The sequence below is a fragment of the Canis lupus genome, chromosome 25 (genome assembly GCF_003254725.2).
Source record: "Canis lupus dingo isolate Sandy chromosome 25, ASM325472v2, whole genome shotgun sequence".
NCBI lineage: Eukaryota > Metazoa > Chordata > Mammalia > Carnivora > Canidae > Canis > Canis lupus.
This window is the reverse complement of record NC_064267.1, coordinates 6794605-6815338: the sequence shown is the minus strand read 5'-3', so window position 1 is coordinate 6815338 and position 20734 is coordinate 6794605. Positions and strand designations below refer to the sequence as shown.

Sequence of the window (20734 nt, the reverse complement as noted above, 5' to 3'; positions counted from 1 at the left end):
TATCTCCTATTCCCAAACTCACTCATTTCTGTTAACAAAGAAGGACTTGTCACTGGCTCACCATCTGCAGCACCCACCCAGAATGCTTGGCTTCCTACCTTCTCAGTGTTGGAGAAGAGCCGTACCTTACAAAAGGGGACCTCTTATGAGGATTGGTTAAAATCAACTGTCTACATTAAAAGAGAACTAGACTCTCTAACAAAATAATTTCAACTTTGTCTTTTCAACTATCCTCACAGGGTGGTAAAATGGAGTCATGAACTGCCCTGTGCACTCATCCTCTTCTAGATCCATACAAAACACTTGAGTCCTCTGGCAGAGAGCATCCGTAGACTATGCTCAATATGGGATTGTGCAGGAGGTGAAAACTTCCAACCTCAACCCAAAACATCAACAGAACATTGTGTCACCAGCTCAAGGAAGAATGTGCTTCATTTTCTTCACAACTTCTAGAAATTTTGCATTTCTTTCTAGCCATGCTTCCCCCAGTCCAGCTGCTTTGAGTATTAAAATCACCTCAAAAGTATTTAATGTTTAACAAGGTTTTTTAAAAAGAGAAGCTATTTAATTTACTAGTCTTACCTCTATAATATCTTTGGCTCTATTTCATGGCAATATCTCTGACTTGAAATATTTGAATTCTTCTGAATATTGGAACAAAGCAAGATTTATTATATAATTGATATGACATTAGAATTTATTAGAAATAACATATGTTAATGAACAATCACAGCTTTCTAAATTACATTTAGAAAATTTCCTACCTAACAGAGCTAGTTCCTGGCAATGGAAATAAGCACCATTTTCCAGGCATAAATACGACATAGGCATAGACATGACAGCAAGCAAAGACTATTTCTACCCTGTTTGTTATACTTTTCCCCATTTCCTTTCTTATTTGCCAGAAGTGGACTATCAGTTGAGATTCCATGCTTTTCACTGGGATTTCAGCTGTTGTCCACTCTCTAGGGACACCCACTCTCCTCAAATGCATTTCTGTGGTTGGCTTCTGTTTAATCCTTCTAAGGTCTGGGCATCCTAGCAGGTTGTGCCACTATGCACTTCAGCAATGTCTAGGCTGATGTTCTGAAAAAAACACAGAGAATGTGGGAAGAATCTTACAAGCTAAGAGAGTTCTTGATTTTAGTAGGCATGGAAAGAGATGGGTTTCTTTGGAAAGAATATTTTTATTTATTTTTATTTTTATTTTTTTGGAAACAATATTTTTAAAAATAAAGAAGTACTGCATTAATATCTGACAAAGAATCATCCCTTCAATCATTCTCCTTATTCTTTACTGTTTATTTTTTAAACTAGCCTCATTGATGCTTTGAAACTCTTTGGTTCAATTTTGCATCGTTATAGGTGACTTACAAAGCAATTGGCAAATGGATAAGGCCAGTCCATGGACCCTGTATGCCTGAAGACACTACTCTTACAGTCAGCTTCACTTCAAGCTTTTCAGGCTTCACCAGGACAGCAGAAGTATACATCCAACATTTAATTCTAAGCAAAATTTTGTCATCAAATGATAATAACCTTCATGCTGTTTTGTAAGTACAGAGACTCATTGGAGTTCATCTGAGGACTCTGAAGATCTTTGGAAAAAATCTCCAATGGGAGAGAGTAATGATGAGGATAATAATGAAGGCCAAGGATCAACACATCTTTTTTTTCTGCTGGGCTCCCAATGGGCAAGTCAGCTTTACCAATGGATCCTGAAGAAATACCTTCACCACAAAGCTTAATTCTGAATTTCTAAGTGCACACTCATTTTCTTATAGGATCATCTCCCTTTGGAACGCTGACTGAAAGTAGTAGACTGGAAGAATCTGCACTACATTCAACATTCAAGTACTTCCCCATTAAGCATAAAGGGGAAATTGAGCAAGAACACTGGATTACAATGCAGGAGGCAGGCAAACTGGCGTCTTGGCCTACTACTAATCACTCACGCGTAATGGTTAAGTCTAAGCAAGTCACCTAGTTAGGGTTTCCATTTCCTCCCTTTTAGAGTGAAAGGGTTGGACTAATTATCTCTAATCATTTTTCCATCTTTAAAATTCTTTGAATCTTAGATTCAAATTATATGGCACTGTGTAAAATAAAGCAAGCCTACAGTTTGATATTCCTTCCATTTTTACCCATTTATGTGGAAGCTTATAGAAATAATATAGGAGTACCGTAATACAAACTAAAATAATATTTGATATTAAAACACAATATTCTAACATTCTCTCTTAAAAGATTAAGTAGTCTATAGAGAGGGTACATCTGATTGGTCTTGACCATGCAGAACTCTCCATACATAGATCTATGAAAACAAATTTGAATATGTTCAAGAAATGAATGATTTATTAAGAAATGAAAATTGCCAAATGACCCACAACAAAAGAAAATTTAAACAGAACATTTGCTATAAAACAGAATGAAAAGGTGAGTAAATATCTCTCAAGTTCTAGTTAATTATGCAATGACATCATTGCAATGGTATATAAAATATTTTTTATCATGAAAAAGTTAGAAATAACCCTCATTTACTTTATATAACCAGGACAACTTTATACCAAAGATAGCACAATGTATAGGAAATTGGAATTAATCTCAATTATAATAGGTACAAGATTCTAAAATTAAAAATTAGCAAATATCCAGCAATATATTAAAATAGTAATACTCTACCTTAAAAAAAGAAAACAAGAAGAAACATAAGTGAATTACATTATAACCTAGGTGTGGGAAAAGTTAGCTTCCTAACTTTGACTCAAAGTCCAAGGACAATATAAGAAAAGATTGACAAATTCAACCTAAACAAAGCAAAACATCACAAACAAAACAAACATTTGTATAGCAAAACTGCAGGAGCAAAGATAAAAGACAAATGACAAAGTAGGAGAAAATATTGGCAATGTGTATAAAAGGCTAATATTCCCAATACATATACAACTTTCAAAACTTGAAGGTAGAAAAGATAAAACATTGACAGAAAAATAAGCAAAGGACATGAACAACAATTCTCAAACACAGACAAAACACAAAATAGCTATTATACATATGACAGGATGCTGATCTTCACGCATAATAAGAGAAACCTAAACTTAAAGTATACTAAGATATCATTTTAATTTATCAGACTAGCAAAATTAAAAGCCTGATATTATATTAAGTCAGTGAGGCTAGGAGAAACAAGCACTTTGATATATTGCTGATGTGAATGCAAAAGGAGCCTTTTGGCCAAGCAATCACACTTCTAAAATTTACCCTTTATGTATCCTTGCAATATAAAAATACAAATGTGTAAGATTATGCTTTTCAGCATTATTTGTATTTACAAAATGTTGAAAACTATATACATAGGAGCAGGTTGGTAAAACCATGGTCCATATACACGAGAGAGTGCTATACATCTATTTAAAAAAATTAAGAATCTTCTTTAATTGATAAGGAGTGCTCCCTAGGATATATTGTTAAGTGATACAAGAAATACAAAAGAGCATAAACAGAATGTTAACTTTTGTGGGAAAAAAAAAAAGAAGAAATAAGAAAGTATACATGTATTTGCTTAGGTTACCTAACACACACAAAAAATTATCCAGATAGAGTGCAAATGATAAAGCAAAAGTGGCAAAATGTCTTAAAAAATGATAAAATGTTAAAAATTGGTTAAGTTTGGGTAATGGTTATATAGGTAAATTGAGTCAAAGAGCATACAGGGTTTTGTTTTGTTTTTTTTTTACAAATTTCTTGTAAGCTGGAAATTATTTCAAAAAGAATGTTAATAATATTAGCACAATAATCGTAATATATTATGACCAGTAAAATCATTCCTAGGAATGCAGGAATGATTTGAACTAAGAAAAAAGAAATAAATATATTAATACATATGAAAAGGTAATTTATTTATTTATTTATTTTAAAAGATTTTATTTATTTATTCATGAGAGACAGAGAGAGAGAGAGAGAGAGAGAGGCACACAGACACAGGCAGAAGGAGAAGCAGCCTCCATTCCATGCAGGGAGCCTGATGTGGGACTTGATCCCAGGTCTCCAGGACTACACCCTGGGCTGAAGGTGGCGCTAAACCCGGGCTGCCCTGAAAAGGTCATTTAATCAAGTAAGATTATGTGGTAATTAAATAGAAATTCTAAGTAAAATAATGGTAATTTTAAAAAATCATTAAAATTTGATGAAAACTATCAAAACAGGAAGTTTATTTTAAAAAAGTGAAACATTACACCATTTCAGTCAAATCAGGATATAATTAGGGATTTCTGCTATCAGAAGTTATAATTAAGACAGAAAAATAAAACAATTAGTATAAATATTGGGGAGAAAGATAAAATTAGTTATTTTTCCCAGAAATACTAAGGTTTTACTGTAGGTTTTACCTGCCTGGGAGAGGGAAAGATTTTAGTTTCAATAAACCAAATGGACTGAAGATTTTAGATATAATTGAACCAGACCAGGCCCTACTCAGAGCAAGTAGTTATGAGATAATAAAGAATAGATATTCAGAGAAACATTTGCAAAATAGACATATCAAGCTGTTGACTGTGATAACATTAAGCCTGACAGAAGAAACTGTAAACATTTCTGACTATATAGAAATAAAAAAAACATATGCCAAAAAATATATCTTTGAGAAAATGATTTATAAAGCAGATGAGACATAAAGAGTCTATAACTTCAAAAAGTTCTTACAAATTGATGGGTAAAAAAGACTAATAATCCAATGGGGAAAAAGCATGAAGGGACAAAATAACAGAGAACTGATTATAAATAGTCAATAAATATTTAAAAATATGGAAAAAGACAACATAAAATAAAGTAAGATATCACTTTGTGCTTCTAATACTGGAAAAAATACAATAAGGTCAATAATAACATTGTTAATAGAAATGTGGGCAAAGGGGTTTTTAAATATATTGCTGGTGGAAATGTGAACTGATATAGTGATGTGGTAATAGCTACTATAATTTAAAATACACATAATACAATCCACTCCTTGGAATCTTTACCTTAGAAATACATGCAGTAATATGCTAGTACATAGGTACTAATATAAAAATTGCAGTGTTTTCTTAGTGGCAATACTCATCAGTAGGGGAATAGTTGATGAACTGTGGCACATTCACAATAGGGAATATTGTATAGAATGAAGAAAAGAAGAAAGAAAGAAAGAAAGAAAGAAAGAAAGAAAGAAAGAAAGAAAGAAAGAAAGAAAGAAGACGAGAAAGAAGAAAGAAAGAAAGAAAGAAAAAGAAAGAAAGAAAGAAAGAAAGAAAGAAGAAAGAAAGGAAGGAAGGAAGGAAGGAAGGAAGGAAGGAAGGAAGAAAGAAAGAAAGAAAGAAAGAAAGAAAGAAAGAAAGAAAGAAAGAAAGAAAGAAAGAAAGATGGACAACTGTTTCCTGCAAAAGAGAGTAGGTATAAATTTCCTAAATTGTCCTGCTAAATACAACTGATAACTCTAGGCATTATACATAAAACAAATATAAGCAGCTTCTGAAAGGCAGAAGGAAGAAGGCAGACCAGTTGACCAGTTAAGGACCTCAGGACCTAAATGTAGTTAATTCTCTGAGGTTTTCTTTTTGCCTCACATATCCTAGACTGTTTGCTGGAAAAGCTGGTAACCTGGAAACACAATTGGGTGCAGACCAAAAAGGCCCAACAAAAGCCAGCTCTCTCTAGCCAAAGAAGCATGAAAGGACAGCCTAGTTAGACAGGAAATTTTCGAAAATAATTACTCTACTGGGGCCAAACAGCACAGGAAGAAAATGAAACCTTGTCCCCTCCCTGACCCAAATCAGCAAAGGCTATACAGGGACTTCTACCCTCACCAGACTTTAACAAGGCACTCAACATGCCCTGCCAGGGATGGTGTTAGAAGAGGCAGAGTAGATAGGGAGTTTAGATTTTCATCATCACTTGTCAGTAATGATGTGCTTTCTGCCTCTTCCCTTCCCCATAGGGTGGCATTGGAAGAGGCCCAGAGGAGAGTAGGAGGTTTTACTACTGCCCATTAGTCAGGAGGATATTCACATGTCATGGTGTTAGAAGAGGCTAGCTGGGAGCAGTAGCAAAGCACTCTTACCCCCTCAGCCAGGAATGGATCAGTAGAGGCCTAGCATAGAACCAGAACTTCTACCCCTACCCAGAAATAACAAGGAGCCACCTCTCAACCTCACCCCCAGGTGTCAATGAAGGCCAAATAAACAATCTTGTTTTCTATACCCATTAAGCAGAAACAAGATGCTAGTGAGAGTAGTGTCTAGTCAGAGTAGTGTCTGAAGAAGTCAGCTAAAACAGAAGGCTTAAATAAGATGCAAGATTTCATAACTTAATATCCCAAATGTTCATGTTTTGACTGAAATTCATTTGTCATACTAAGATCCAGGAAGATCTCACACTGAGTGAAAAAAGATAATCAACATATGCCAACAATGAGAAGACAGAAATATCAGAACTATCTTACAAAGATTTTAAAGCAGTTATTATAAAAATGCTTCAAGAAGCAATTATAAATAAGCTTAAATAAAATAGAGAACTTCAACAGAGGAATAGAAATTCTTCATGAAGAAATAGAACAATGAAGAGCCAAATGTAAATTCTAGAACTGAAGAACATAATAACTGAAATAGAAAACTAAGTGGATGGACTCTACAGTAGGATGGAATGGACTGAAGAAAAGAAACCATAGTGAACTGTAAGTGAATGGCAAAACAGAAAAATAACAATTATCCATCTAAACAACAGAGAGAATATTACTTTTTTAAAAAAAAAGCCTCAGGTATCTGAAAAGCTCCAAAGGGTACCTGGGTGGCTCAGTTGGTTGAGTGTCTGCCTTCAATTGAGCCCTGATGAGGCTCCTTGCTCAGCATTCTTCCTCTGTTCCCCACCCCCCTGGCTCCTGCGCTCACTCTCTCTCTCTCTCTCCTTCACTCTCAAATAAAAAATCTTTTTAAAAAATTCTCCAACATCAGAGTCCTGGAAGGATAGAAGGAAGAGGGTCGAGTTGAAAAAATACTAAAAAATAATGGCTGAAAACTCTCCAAATTTGGGAGACATAAATCTATAGATTCAAGAAGCTAAGTAAACTCAAAACAACATAAAATCAAAGAAATCTATACCAAGACTGAAAACTAAAAAAGAAGAACAAAAGCCTAAAACACTCAAGACAAAACAAAAATTGGGATCCCTGGGTGGCACAGTGGTTTAGCGCCTGCCATTAGCCCAGGGCCCGATCCTGGAGACCTGGGATTGAATCCCGTGTCGGGCTCCTGGTGCATGGAGCCTGCTTCTCCATCTGCCTATGTCTCTGCCTCTCTCTCTCTCTCTCTGTGACTATCATAAATAAATAAAAATTTAAAAAAAAGAAAAAAAAGAGAAAACAAAAATCGTTTGTTTAAAACTGCTTTCTATATAGAGAAAGCAATTCAAATGACAGCTTATTTCTGATCAGAAATCATGGAGTAGGGGATTTATGGCATCATATTTTTCAAGTGTAGGAAAAAAAAAAAAGAATGGCCAACCTAGAATTCTATATCCAGTATAAATATTCCTCAGAAATAAAAAATCAAGACATTCTCAGATGGAAAATATGGCATCATATTTTTCAAGTGTAGGAAAAAAAAAAAGAATGGCCAACCTAGAATTCTATATCCAGTATAAATATTCCTCAGAAATAAAAAAATCAAGACATTCTCAGATGAAGGAAAAGTAAGAGAACATGTTGCTGGCAGACCTACCCTAAAACAATAGCTAAAGGAAGTTCTCTAAACAAAAACAAAACAATAAAAGAAGAAAGGAAGAATATGGCAAGCAAAAATAGGGGTGATTATAATTGACTTTCCCTCTCTCCTTGAGTCTTCTCAATTATATTGATGGTTGAAGCAAAAATTGTAGCACTGTCTCATGTGGTTCTAAATGTACATTGAGAGAATATTTATTTATTTATTTATTTATTTATTTATTTATTTATTTAAAGATACTGCTTATTTATTTGACAGAGAGAGTATGTGAGAGCACAAGCAGAGGGAGCAGGAGAGGGTGAGGGAGAAACAGACTCTCTGCTGAGCAGGGAGCCCAATTTGCGGCTCAATCCCAGGACTCCAGGATCATGATCTGAGCCGAAGACAAATGCTTAACTGACGAAGCCACCCAGGCACCCCTTGAGAGAATATTTAAGACAATTATATTGTAAATGGGGGAGAATAAAGGGATGCAGTGGAGGTAAATATTTTATGATTTGAACTGGTAAAATATTTGAACTGGTAAAATAACAGCAGCAAACTGTGAAAAGTATAGGTGATGTAGTACCTAGAGCAAGGACTAAAAAGGCTATCAAAAAGATATATTCTAAAACACTAGGGATGCCTGTGTGGCTTAGTGGTTGAGTGTCTGAAGTGATCCCGGGGTCCTGGGATGGAGTCCGCATCGGGATCCCCATGGAGAACCTGTTTCTCTCTCTGTTTATGTCTCTACTTTTCTCTGTGTCTGTCATGAATAAATAAGATAAAATCTTAAAAAACAAACCACTACAGATAGATAAAAATAAAATTCTAAAATCGTTCAGGTAACACAGAAAAAAAAGCAGGAAAAAGGAAATAAAAACGAAAAACACAGAAAATAGAAAACAAAATTCTATATGGCACAATTAAGACCTAACACATCAATAATTACATTAGATATAAATGGTGTAAGTGTATCAATTAAAAGACAGAAATTGAAAAAAAAAAAAATAAAAAAAATAAAAGACAGAAATTGGCAGAATTAAGTGGAAGAAACTCACTTCAAATATGACATAATCAATTTGAAAATAAACGAATAAAAAAGATATATCATGCAAACATTAATCAAATAGCAGGAATAGCTATATTAATATCAAATATAGTATATGATATAGTGTAAAGAAAACTACCAGAGATATAGAGGGACATTAAATGGATATGAAAAGGTAGATTCACCAATCAGTGTGGTAATCCTAAACAGGTATGTACCAACAAACAGAGCTTCGAAATATGTGAGGCAAACCCTGGTAGAACTGAAAGGAGAAATTAATAAATGTGTAATTATAGTTGGAGACTTGAACACCTCTTTCTCCACAGTTTATAGAACAATATATAGGAAATCAGCAAGGGTATGGAATCACTCAACAACATCATCAACCAACATGGTACAATCAGCATTCCACCCAAATAGCAACAGAAAACACATTCTTTTCAAGTGCTTGGTGTGTATGATATATTCCAACATAGATCATATCCTGCACCACAAAACAAGCCTCAACAAATTTTTAAAAATTGAAATAATATAGAATGTATTATCTGACCACAAAGAATCAAACTAGAAATCAACAGCAGACAGTTAACAGAAATTTCCAAATACTTGGAAACCAAACAACACACTTGTAAATAATCCATGGATTAAAGAGGAAGTCTCAAGGGAAAGAAATAAAAGTGCATTAAACTAAATGAAAATGTAAATACAACATATCAAAGTTTGGGGGACATACTAAAGCTGAGGGGGCATACTTATAGCATTAAATATGTATTACAAAAGAGGAAATGTCTCAAGCCAGTAATCTGAAATCACATCTCTCAATCTGGAAAAAATGAGGCAAAATCAACCTAAAATAAGGAGAAGCATGGAAATAAAAATAATAGCAGCAATCAATGAAATTGAAAAAAAATATTAAAGAAAACCAATAAAATAAAGTGTTGGTTTTTTTGAAAAGATTGCTAAAATTAACAGACTGTGCCAAAATTTAAAAGACTCTTTCTCTGTGACACTTGTGTGGTAGAGAGGTAAAAAACAGGCTGTAGAGTAAGAGAAAATGTTTTCAAACCACGTATCTAACAAAGGACTAGTATCTAAAGTATATAGGGAATTCTTAAAACTCCACAATGGAAAAAGGAGATTGCAAAATCCATGAAAAGACATTTCACCAAAGAGTGTATACAGATGATAAATGAGTAGATGAAAAAATTTTAACATCATTAACCATTAAGGATATATGCACTTAAAACCACAATGAGATATTACAACACACCTATCAAAATGGCTTAGAAAAAAAAATCCCCAAAACTAAAGCCAGCAAATGTTAGTGAGGATGCAGAGAAACTTTACCACTCATTGCTAGTGGGAGCACAAAATGATATAGCCACTCCCAAAAGCATTTTGGAAGTTTCTTTAAAAATCCAATCATGGAACTACTGTACAACCCAACAGCTGCCCTCCTGGGCATTTATTTAGAAGAAGAAAAACTTATGTTCACATAAAAACTCTTTACATGAATATTTACAGCAGCATTATTCATAATATATAATAAATCCTTACGATGAAATGCTACTCACCAACAAAAAGAAATGAACTATAGATATACAAACAACCTGGATGAATCCCCATGAATTGTGGTGACTGAAAAGAGTCAATCCCTAAAGGTTACAGATTGTTTAATTCCATTTATATAACATTCCTGAAATGACAAAATTATAGAAAAAAACTTCAACTTAGTGGTAGCCAGAGGTGAAGGAGAGTGGTGGTGAGAGGGAAATGGGTATAGTTATAAAAACATTAGTGATCCGTGTAGGGATGAAAATATTTTCTATTTTGACTCTCTCAATGTCAAATATCCTGGTTGTGATACTGTACCATTGTTTTGCAAGATGTTACCATTGGGGGAAACTAGAGAAAGGGTACATGGGAGCTCTCTATATTATTATTCATATTACAACTGTATGTGAATCTATAATTATCTCAAAATAAAAAGTTTAATTTAAAATAATTTTTAAAGGAATGTAAGTTTGAAAGAAAGAGGGGGGAAGAAGGAAGCAAAGTAAGGTAATTTCTTTCTCTACCTATTTCCTCCTTTCTATACTACTTGACTTGATTCAAATTTCAATGACAAAGTTTTGAATGAGGGGGAAAAATGGTGCACAAAAGAAGCATAGTATGACTTCATTTTTGTTAGACAATGACATCAACCATCAAATAAAAAATTTCTGGAAAGAAGCAACATCAGTTCTCAACACAGGTTATCTTATGTAGGTGAGGCAGCGTGGGAACTTGGGGGGAGGTAGGGAGAAGGGGATTACTAAAATACAATTTAAGAAAAGGACAGAAAAAATTTACTGAAACTATCCATTTATGTGTGGGTAATATGCATAAAAGAGCAAGATAGCTAGAATTAGAACTCTGTGATTTATGAGTATGTCTATATGATATCAAGAAGACAAGTTTTATAGTAATATACCATTATGCTTCTATTTCATATAGATCAAACAAAGCACCCAACTTCTAGGTATGAATGTTGGTGTATCAATGTCTGCAACGAGAGCTACGAATAAGTCCACCTCACCTCTTTTGGCATAGTTTGTTACGCAGCAATAGATACCTGAGTCATGTTTATAGGTATGTAAATGTTTTCAGAGAAAAGAGAATATTGTGAACAAAAACTTCAGGCAGCCCGGGTGGCTCAGCGGTTTAGTGCCACCTTCATCCCAGGGTGTGATCCTGGAGATCCAGGATCGAGTCCCACGTCGGGCTTCTTACATGGAGCCTGCTTCTCCCTCTGCCTGTGTCTCTGCCTCTCTCTCTCTCTCTCTCTCTCTGTCTCTCATAAATAAATAAAATCTCTTAAAAAAAAAAACTTCCCTATCAAAAGTGGTTGCTTAGCAGTGGAAATAGGAATGAAAGGGGAGATTAACTGTTGCTTTATATGTCTTCATATTGTTTCACTGGTTTCTCTAATTTGAAAAAATCGATTACAGAAAAAATTTACAAGGAGAAATAAAAATGTTCTATGTTCTATTGTCTTGTTGTAATTGGCCTTTGCAGAAGTGCTCACTCTCGTTTTATTGTTATTCCTACTTGCTGCAGCATTCCATAGACCTCAGTTTCAGACATTTGTGTATAATGTTGGTTTCATAAACACATTTATAAATCAATTTTCTTTAAAAATAAGGGCCAAAAGCATATGCATTGAATGTGGCTGCACATTGGCAACTAAAACATTCTTAATCTTCATTAAATATGCTATAAAAACTAAACGAGAGATAGGCACTAATAAAATTGATTTTAAAATATTCTCAGTAATGCAGTCTATAAGATACATTAGAAAAGTGCATTAGCTCACAGAACATTTTATCAGCCTGTAAAATTGTCACCAGCTTCTCTGTTCTGAACAGTGATAGAGCAATGGTAAGTCTGCTGGAAGTTTATCAGAAGCATGAGAAAAATGATAATGTTTTCACTGTGGGTTGCCGTTTTCATTTTTATTAACTTTTATATTTATTGGATATTTGACTTCTTTAGGATCTTTCTGGACTTCTGATAGGCCTTAAAATTCCTGGCCAAGGCCATTTTCATTAATTCAATTCAAGAGATTTATATCTATAGTGTCAACTATGTGTTCTGGACACTGTGCCAGTGCTTAGAGAAAGAGAATGAGAGTCTTAAAAAAAGTACAGGAATTGTCAATAACAAGATAATGATCTAGTATGAAAAGTAAAACATTTAAGAAGAATAAATAATGTGCAGGAGGTATGGTCATAAAAACCAAACAAAATATATTCCATTTGAGCTGCTCTTAAGGACAGCAAGAGTTTGGCAGGCAGACAAGATCGGGGACTATATTCCAGACAGAGTGGAAGGATGGGGGAAGGAGGGAAGCGTGAAGAGCATGATGTGACTGAGGAAAAAAGTGTACTTTGTAAGGATGAATGGATCTGATTGGTAGGGTGTGGAACTGATGGACACAACACAACACTGAAATCAAACACACAGGCTCTTTTTCAATACGGGTGTCAATTCAGGGCAGGAAAGGATACTCTTTTCAACAAATGATGCTGGAACAACTATACATCCATGTGCAAAAGAATAGAGTCAGACTTCTTCCTTGGACCACACACAAAATTAATTCCAAGTGATCACAGACCTAAATGTAAGTGCTAACACTACAAGACTTTAAGAAGGAAACATAGGAGTAAATCTTCATGAATTTGAGTTGGGTTGGCAAAAGACTACTTAGACAACAACACCAAAAACATAAGCAACAAAAGGAAAAAATAGATACATTTGAATTTATTAAATTTTAAAAGTTTGTACTTCAAAGGACATCATTAGGAAAGTAAAAAGATAACTCAGAATGGGAGAAAATATTTGCAAATAATATAAATCTCATGAGGGCTTATATACAAGATATACTTTAAAGCTCTTACCAGTCAACATTTTAAAAAAGACAATCCAATTCTAAAATGGGCTTTAAAAAATCTTTTAAAAAGATTTAATAGATATTTCTTCCTGTAAGATATACCCATGTCCAAATAAACATGTGGAAAATGTTCAGTATCATTAGTAGGTAAATGAAAATCAAAACCACAATAAGATACTACTACCTCATACTCACTAGGATGACTATAATAAAAAAGACAGATAATATGTTAGTGAGGATGTGGAGAAACTAGAGCCCTCATACATTGTTGCTGGGAACTTAAACTGGTGCATTCCGCCACTATGGAAAATAGTTTGGTAGTGCCTCAAAAAATTTAACACAGAATTATTTTATGACCCAGCAATTCCAAATAGGTACCTAAGAGAAATAAAAGCATATGTTCACACAAAAAAATGTGTAAATGAATATTCCTAATAACATTAGTCAGAACAGTCAACAAGTGGGAAGAATCTAAATATTCATAAACTGATGAACAGATAAACTTAATGCAATATACCCATACAATGGAATATTATGCACAAATAAATAGAAATGAAGCACTGATACATGCTACAATATGAATGAACCTTGAAAGCATTATGGTGAGAGGGTAACCAGTCACAGAAGACCATATAGTGTATGATCCCATTCATATGAAATATCTAGAATAGGCAATTCCAGAGACAGAGAGTAGATTAGTGGTAGCCAGAGACTAGATGGTGGGATTGTGGTGGAAATGGGGGAGTCACTGTTAATGGGTGTGGGGCTTCTTTTTGCATGATGAAAATGTTATTAAATTTACTTTGGTGATGGTTGTACAACTCTGTGAATATGCAAAAAATGATCAAATTATACACTTTAAATGGGTGAATTGTGTGGCACATAAATTACAGCTCAATAAAGCTATTTTTTAAAAATCTAAGTTATCTTAAAAACAAAATAAAAACATACAGACTCTAAAGTCAGACAACCCAGGTTGGAATCTGCTCTCCCACTTACCAGTTAACTAAGAAGCTCTGAGCAAGTTGTCTTATCTCTGTAATCCAATTTCTTCATCTGTAAATGAATGATTAATTCCAGCTGAGATCTCAAGGGAACTTTTCACCAAGGTGGAATTTGAGCTGGTTTCAAAAATAGTGTTTTTTTAGAGTGTGAGATAAAGACCTTAAAAGGAACTAACCCTTTCAAGAACACCTAATATGTGCCAGAGCCTGTGCTAAGCATTCTATGTACATCACGCAGCTCTTTCCTCCTGCTTTGTATTTATAGCAAAAAATGATTCTGAGAGTGAAGGAGTCAAGTGACCAAGAAGGGGTTCAACTGCAGGTTCAGAGTCTGCTGCCTCTGGCCTGAGTGAGGAGGGAAGGGTAGGCGATTTTAGAGAGGGAGTGAAGTCTGGCAAATAGGAGCAGGCGGGGGCAGGGAGAGGGAGCGGGGGTAGTGACAGCCTGTTTAGGAATTTGATGGCTAGACAAGGTTTCTGGATTTCATCCTGTGGGTAATAGAGAGCACAGAAGTGCTTATCAAAAAAGGCCATAAGCAGAAGGGATGTGGATATATTTTTATATGCAAAAACCTAAATTTATCTTGCACATTATATAGCTCATTTGTACCTTTCAGAAACCTTGCAACACTACTCAGAATAGACACAGTCTGACAAGCTTGCCTTTAGTGAATTTTCCAGAAGAGAAACTGGTTTGCTTTCACAATGGAAAGATGACTTTAAAGGTAAATTAAAATCCCATCAGAGTCTGAGAATTTGTTAATTTGATCTGCTGATTGTTATCAAATGACAGACTGATTTAAGAATAGATAATAGAGCTAAGAATAGATAATAAAAGGCTTTAAATCTCATTAAAACCCTCAAAAGCTGAATAAAAAGTGTAGTCTCACCTTATACCAGAGTTCAGTGAGAAGGAAAACCACCGTATACGTAATTATTCAAATGGAATAGTGGATATGCATTGTACACTTGTTTATTCTATGGTGGGTTTAAGATTTTTTTGTTGTTGTTTTCTGGTCTTTGGGATTTTGACTGTACTGTCAGCAGCATGGAGCCTTATCCAAGCCTCCTACTTGGAAAGAGATTTGTCCAAAACCATCAACAAGTAGAGTGTCCAGCAAGCATTTGAAGTGCCTACAAATTGGCAAAGCTGGTATACCAAGGTTGGCACCATGCAGCTGAAAGAACAGGTAGCAAAAGTGCACTCAGGCCCATTCCAGGTGGTAACCCAACCTCAAGTCATGCTGCTAGCTTAGTACACCTGCATGGAAAGTCCTGAATGCCAGGCTGCTCTCCCTCTATAATCCAGTGCTTTTCAATGGAGAGTCTACATTTACTACAATGAGTGTCCTTGGGAAAAAAGTGAGGTGAGTGCATTTTTGTTTACTCCAATGATGGGGAACTTCTACTAGAATTTCATGAGTATTTCGAAAAAACCATAGGACAGGACTGCACAGTGAAGAATTGCTCTGCATTGAACATGATTTCCACATCTACCAGTTAAGGTATCTGAGCTTCTCTGAAACTAAATTCTAATTCCATTTTAGACATAAATGAAATAGTTTTGACATGATTTTAATATACACTGAATTTTCCAGCAATTAAACTACCATATAAATTGTGGGATGGATGATACTGAGTTTTATTTAGCCATTATTTTAAAATGCTAATTAGGACCATCTATATTTAAACCATTTATTTATTTTTTATTTATTTATTTATTTATTAAACCATTTATTTTTTAGTTACTTAAGTTTTTCAACCCTGTTTCATGCATCACCTATAAAATTTCCTGTAGTAGAGTTTCCTTTTCTAATTCCTCCTCAGTATTTTCTTGCTTATGGAGGAAATTATCTCTAGTGTCTTTTTAAATGAGACTGATTGTATGCATTGACACATAATGGAATTTCAAGAAAGGAGATAGGTTTCAGTGATACTTTGTTTAATGCAAATAAATAAAGGAAACCTCATCTAAAATAGGGTCAAGGGGCACCTGGCTGGCTCAGTAGAGCATGAGACTTGATCTCAGGGTTTTAAGTTCAAACCCCAAGTTGCGTCTAGTATTACTTAAAAAATCTTTTTAAAAAATTTAAAAATAGGAGTGCCCAGGTGGCTCAACCAGTTAAGCATTGGACTCTTGATTTTGGCTCATGTTATGATGTCAGGATTGTGAGATCAAGTCCGGCACTGGGCTCCATGTTCAGCATGAAGTCTGCTTGAGATTCTCTCTCTCCCTCTTCCTCTGCCCTTCCCATCACCTGGCTTGTGGGCTCTCTCTCTCTCTCTCTCTCTCTCTCTCTCAAATAAATAAATAAAATCTTGAAAAATAAAATAGAAATTAAAATTGAGTCAAGAAGTCCTGAAAGAAAAGCTCTTACACACGTACCACTCACTGAAGCTTCCATAACAAGGAGAAAGTAGAAAGATACAAATTATTATGACAATGGAGGACATTTTTCAAATAGGAATTTCCCCTTCTGCTTTTAAGGAAAAGAAGGAAGATCTCTCTCTGCCCAGCAACAACACACTAACCACCACTTACAGCCAATAAGAAATCATCTCAATCCATGAGCTCTTGATCTTCTCCAAAGAACTTTTGTTTAAAACAATCTTCCCCAATTTCCTCCTAAAACATAATAAAAGCTGACCTTCTCTTTGTCTTTTTGGACTTGCCTATGGCTCACCATAGCTTGTAATTCCTCTGATATTTCCCAATAAAGTCATTTTCTGGTAAAATAACTGGCTATTTTATTTTTAAGGTTGACAGTGCCTATCCTGCCCCATGTTATAACAAAGGGAATAGATTATTGTGAGACTATGCAAGACTCTGTCCTCAGTTTATAGACTTCTATTCACCATTAACATGCCTTATAATTCATCAATTGGGTAGTCAGTGAATATGCTATAGTTGGAAGTGATTATGAGAACTTTGTATAGAGCTATTATTAATATTAATAATAATAATGCCAGTAATAGCCACCATGTATCAGTCATAAGCAGGCACCATAATCAGGACTATTCCATCTATTATCTCATATAACTCTCATAATAATCATGTTGTTATTTATGGTCACAGATGAGGAAAAAGAAGCTGAAACAGTTCAGTAACTTGCCTTTGATCAGAAGGCCATGAAGTGAAAGAGGTCCACGCTCACACTTAGGCCTCTCTGTCTTCAAAGCCCAGGTGTTCTGTCTCCAAAAAGAACAATGTTTTTCAGTTTTGGGTTAAGAAAGATAAAACATAAAAATATTATTTTGAATTTCAGAGGAAGGTAGGAGTGCTTTCAATGAATCCATTAGGGAAATCAATAATTCCTACAAGTATTTCAAACCAAAATGATGGAGGGAAAGACACTATAACTCACTCTGGTGGCTTACTGATTTTCACTAGCTATGCTATGATGATCTCCCCTTTCTCACCATTTGGAATTGATTCACCGAATACTGCTCTCCACAGGACCACATCAAACAGCAAACTGCAGAGTGACTTATAAAAAGATGTTAGAATTTGTGCTATCAAATATGGTAGTACTACACCTGCCTATGTGGCTACTGAGCATTAGAAATGTGACTAGTCTGAATTAAGATGTACTGTAAAGTGTAAAATACTCTCCAGGTTACAAATATTTAATATAAAAAGTGAAATATCTCATTAATAGTTTTAATTTTTTTATGTGCTGAAGTAATATTTTGGAGATATAGACAAAATAAAATGTTATTAAAATTATTTTACCTATTTCTTTTTGCTTTTTTAATGAGATTAATAGATTTCAAATGATGTATTTGGCTCACATTTGCACTTTGCATTATGGTTCTATTAGGCAGTGCTGTTGTGAACCGTTTGTGTTTTCAAATAACCAACCTTAAAATCGAGTCATGGAAAAAATTGTTGAATAAAAGCAAAACAACAAACAAACAAAACTCAATACTTAGTGTCCCAGAAAAATTACTTGACTAAAGTTTCTTTTTTCTTTTTTATTCATAGAGACAGAGACAGAGAGAGAGAGGCAGAGGCACAGGCAGAGGGAGAAGCAGGCATCATGCAGGGAGCCCGACGTGGGACTCGATCTGGGGTCTCCAGGATCACGCCCTGGGCTGCAGGCGGCGCTAAACCACTGTGCCACCGGGGCTGCCCTGACTAAAGTTTCAATCTTAGTTTAGTCTACCAGTTAGGAGATGCATAAACTTTGATGAATCAGTTCATATCTAGTAATCATTTAATACCTATTTTGTAAAACCATATAGTAACTATATGCTTACCTCATAGGGTCGTTACAAATATAAAATGAATACTTATTTCATTCATTTAACAAAAATTTATCAAGAATCTATTGTGCACAGGTTCCAGGGATACAAAGAATAATAATTCCTGGTACCTGCTCTCAAGGAGCTTACAGTGGTAGTTACAGAATTTTATAGGAGCTGTAACAGAGAGCATTATAAAGTGTTGATGACTGGTTAACTCTGCTTGGGAATTAAGGAAAAATTCAACAGACGGATTAGGCTCTGATCTGCCTCTTGAATGTGAGGAAGAATTTGCCAGGTAGAGAAGTCAGGGAATACAAGTATCTTGTCTTCAGGTTTCCCAAGTGTGAAAAAGCAAGGTGTGCTCAGTGAATGGGGGAAGGAGGTGAGGGGGGGAAGGCAGTTAAGGCTCTGGCAAATAAACAGGAGGGGATGGGAGGGAAGGTAGTGCCCTGTATCCATTGTTGGAAGGTTCTGGGTTAGAAAGTTCTGATGCTGACGATGAACTGAAAAAAGAGGAACCACAATTACTTGGTAGCCTTAGGTGATGGTACCCATATTCTAATGTGATTTTCTTCCTTTCTTAGAGGAGGATGTTAACAAAAGGTATAAATATAAATCAGTAGGACTTAATTGAATAGTATTCAATTACTAACTTCTGTACAAAACTGGATGGGGTAAAATATTCCTTTTTTAAAGTAAATGCTTAGTTCTTTGGGTCAGGACAATGCTTCATAAAAGGTCCTATCTTTTCAACAGGATAATTACAGGGCTCCCTAGAGGAAGAGTCAGCTTCACAAAACAACTGGAGCCTACAAGAAATCATTTAGACCTTCCATTATTTCCAAAGACTGAATTAGTTGCTAGAAATAAGCATATATCAAAGTTACTCATCTGTACTAATGCTGCAGTCAATATGATTGACATTTATCCATGGGGCTATAATGGTATATGATACATTCAAGATTATATATTTGAGCATAACATATTTATAAAAGGCCATTTCAAAAGAAAAATTATGCTGCCTTTTAATTCTAGTGTTTTACTTGGGACATTATTTACAGGGGTTGCTGTTTCAAGAACAATAAAAATAAACATCGACTAATTACACATCTATTTACAAGTTTGTGGGTAGATTGTAAAACCTTAAAATGAAATTGTATTTTATTTTCAACGTTAAATTTACATTATTTAAGGGATCAATATGCTATATAGAAAAGCGGAAAGACCTGGTTATTTTAGACAGCACATAAAATAAAATCATGTTGTTATTGAATAGAAATTTTTAATCTTTTCCTTTCGGATCATGAAATAAATAGGACGTAAGGCTAAAAGGCTGTTTTTCAGCTAAGGTCTATTCTTTGCAATAAATGGTATTAAGCAACAAAACAAATTGATATGTCAGTGCTTCTGACTGAAGAGATTATTGATTATATCAAAGAAGGATTCTTAAAACAAGATAATATTCTTTCTCTGTTGACAACAAATTAGCTAGTATTGTAATTGCTTTCTGCTTTTCTGCTTTCTGGTCATGATCTCATCTTTGCAAGGTCTCTCATCCTCGAGAAGAGCCTACTTCATTTCCCAGAAGACCACAAAAGGAAGAAACCAAGTACTGATTTGTCTTTCATCATTTAGGGTTTGCCCAGGTCTGGTTTCCTCCAAAGGCACTTTAGAAGCAACAACAGCAGCAGTAAGATCAAATTTCTTGTTTTGGTCTCGAGAACTCATTATTTTTTTAAAAATTGCTACTTTTTAGGGGATATTTAAGTAAAGGTTCACTAATTATATTTGCAAAAATAATGTTTCTTTGATTTTAAGGATCCTGCTTGCATACTGGCATATTTACATTCTAAATAACAGCAGAAATATAAATGTAATAGAAAATATCTATGTGTTTTCCCTCTATGTATTCTGTTTATTTATTCTCTTCCACACTAACTGTGAGCCTCTTGAAGGAAGACACTGTCTTTTTCTTCTTTATGTTCACTATGTAATGAAATATAATGCCTGCTCAATAAATGTATACATAAAACATGGTAGTTGAAATTTATGGGCAAACAACCCATAACAACCAGCGATAACACCTCCTCCCACTCGCCCCCAACTACACTCCTTGGAAAGTATGTTTAGTGAAAAGTATATTGTCTTGAAAATCAAATAGAACCAGGTTAAAATTCCAACATAGACACTCATTGAGCAATTCAACCTCCTTGATCCTATTTTTTATATGTATAAAGTGAGGACAATACCTCCTATGTTGTAGGGATTTTTGA

The 20734-nt window shown here is 34.7% G+C and overlaps 1 protein-coding gene and 2 long non-coding RNA genes across 16 annotated transcripts in view; 1 reads left to right on the top strand and 2 right to left on the bottom strand.

The window, feature by feature from the left end:
- Positions 1-14333, bottom strand: part of LOC112669425 (uncharacterized) — a 54361-nt gene extending 40028 nt beyond the window's left edge. Inside the window, exons 1-2 of one of the 2 annotated variants that reach the window (XR_003142243.3) lie at positions 14210-14333; positions 583-644 (exon numbers count right to left, since the gene is read on the bottom strand). This is a non-coding gene — a long non-coding RNA (uncharacterized LOC112669425). The remainder of the gene's footprint in view (positions 1-582; positions 645-14209) is intronic. The other variant, XR_003142244.3, reaches the window with a different exon arrangement.
- STARD13 (StAR related lipid transfer domain containing 13) overlaps positions 1-20734 on the bottom strand; it is a 511253-nt gene that overhangs the window by 280729 nt on the left and 209790 nt on the right. The gene's annotated exons all lie outside the window — the stretch shown is intronic.
- LOC112669423 (uncharacterized) lies at positions 6638-20465 on the top strand. The gene is made up of 4 exons (XR_003142240.2): positions 6638-6703; positions 11275-11409; positions 14831-14938; positions 18199-20465. It is a non-coding gene; the product is annotated as an uncharacterized LOC112669423 (long non-coding RNA).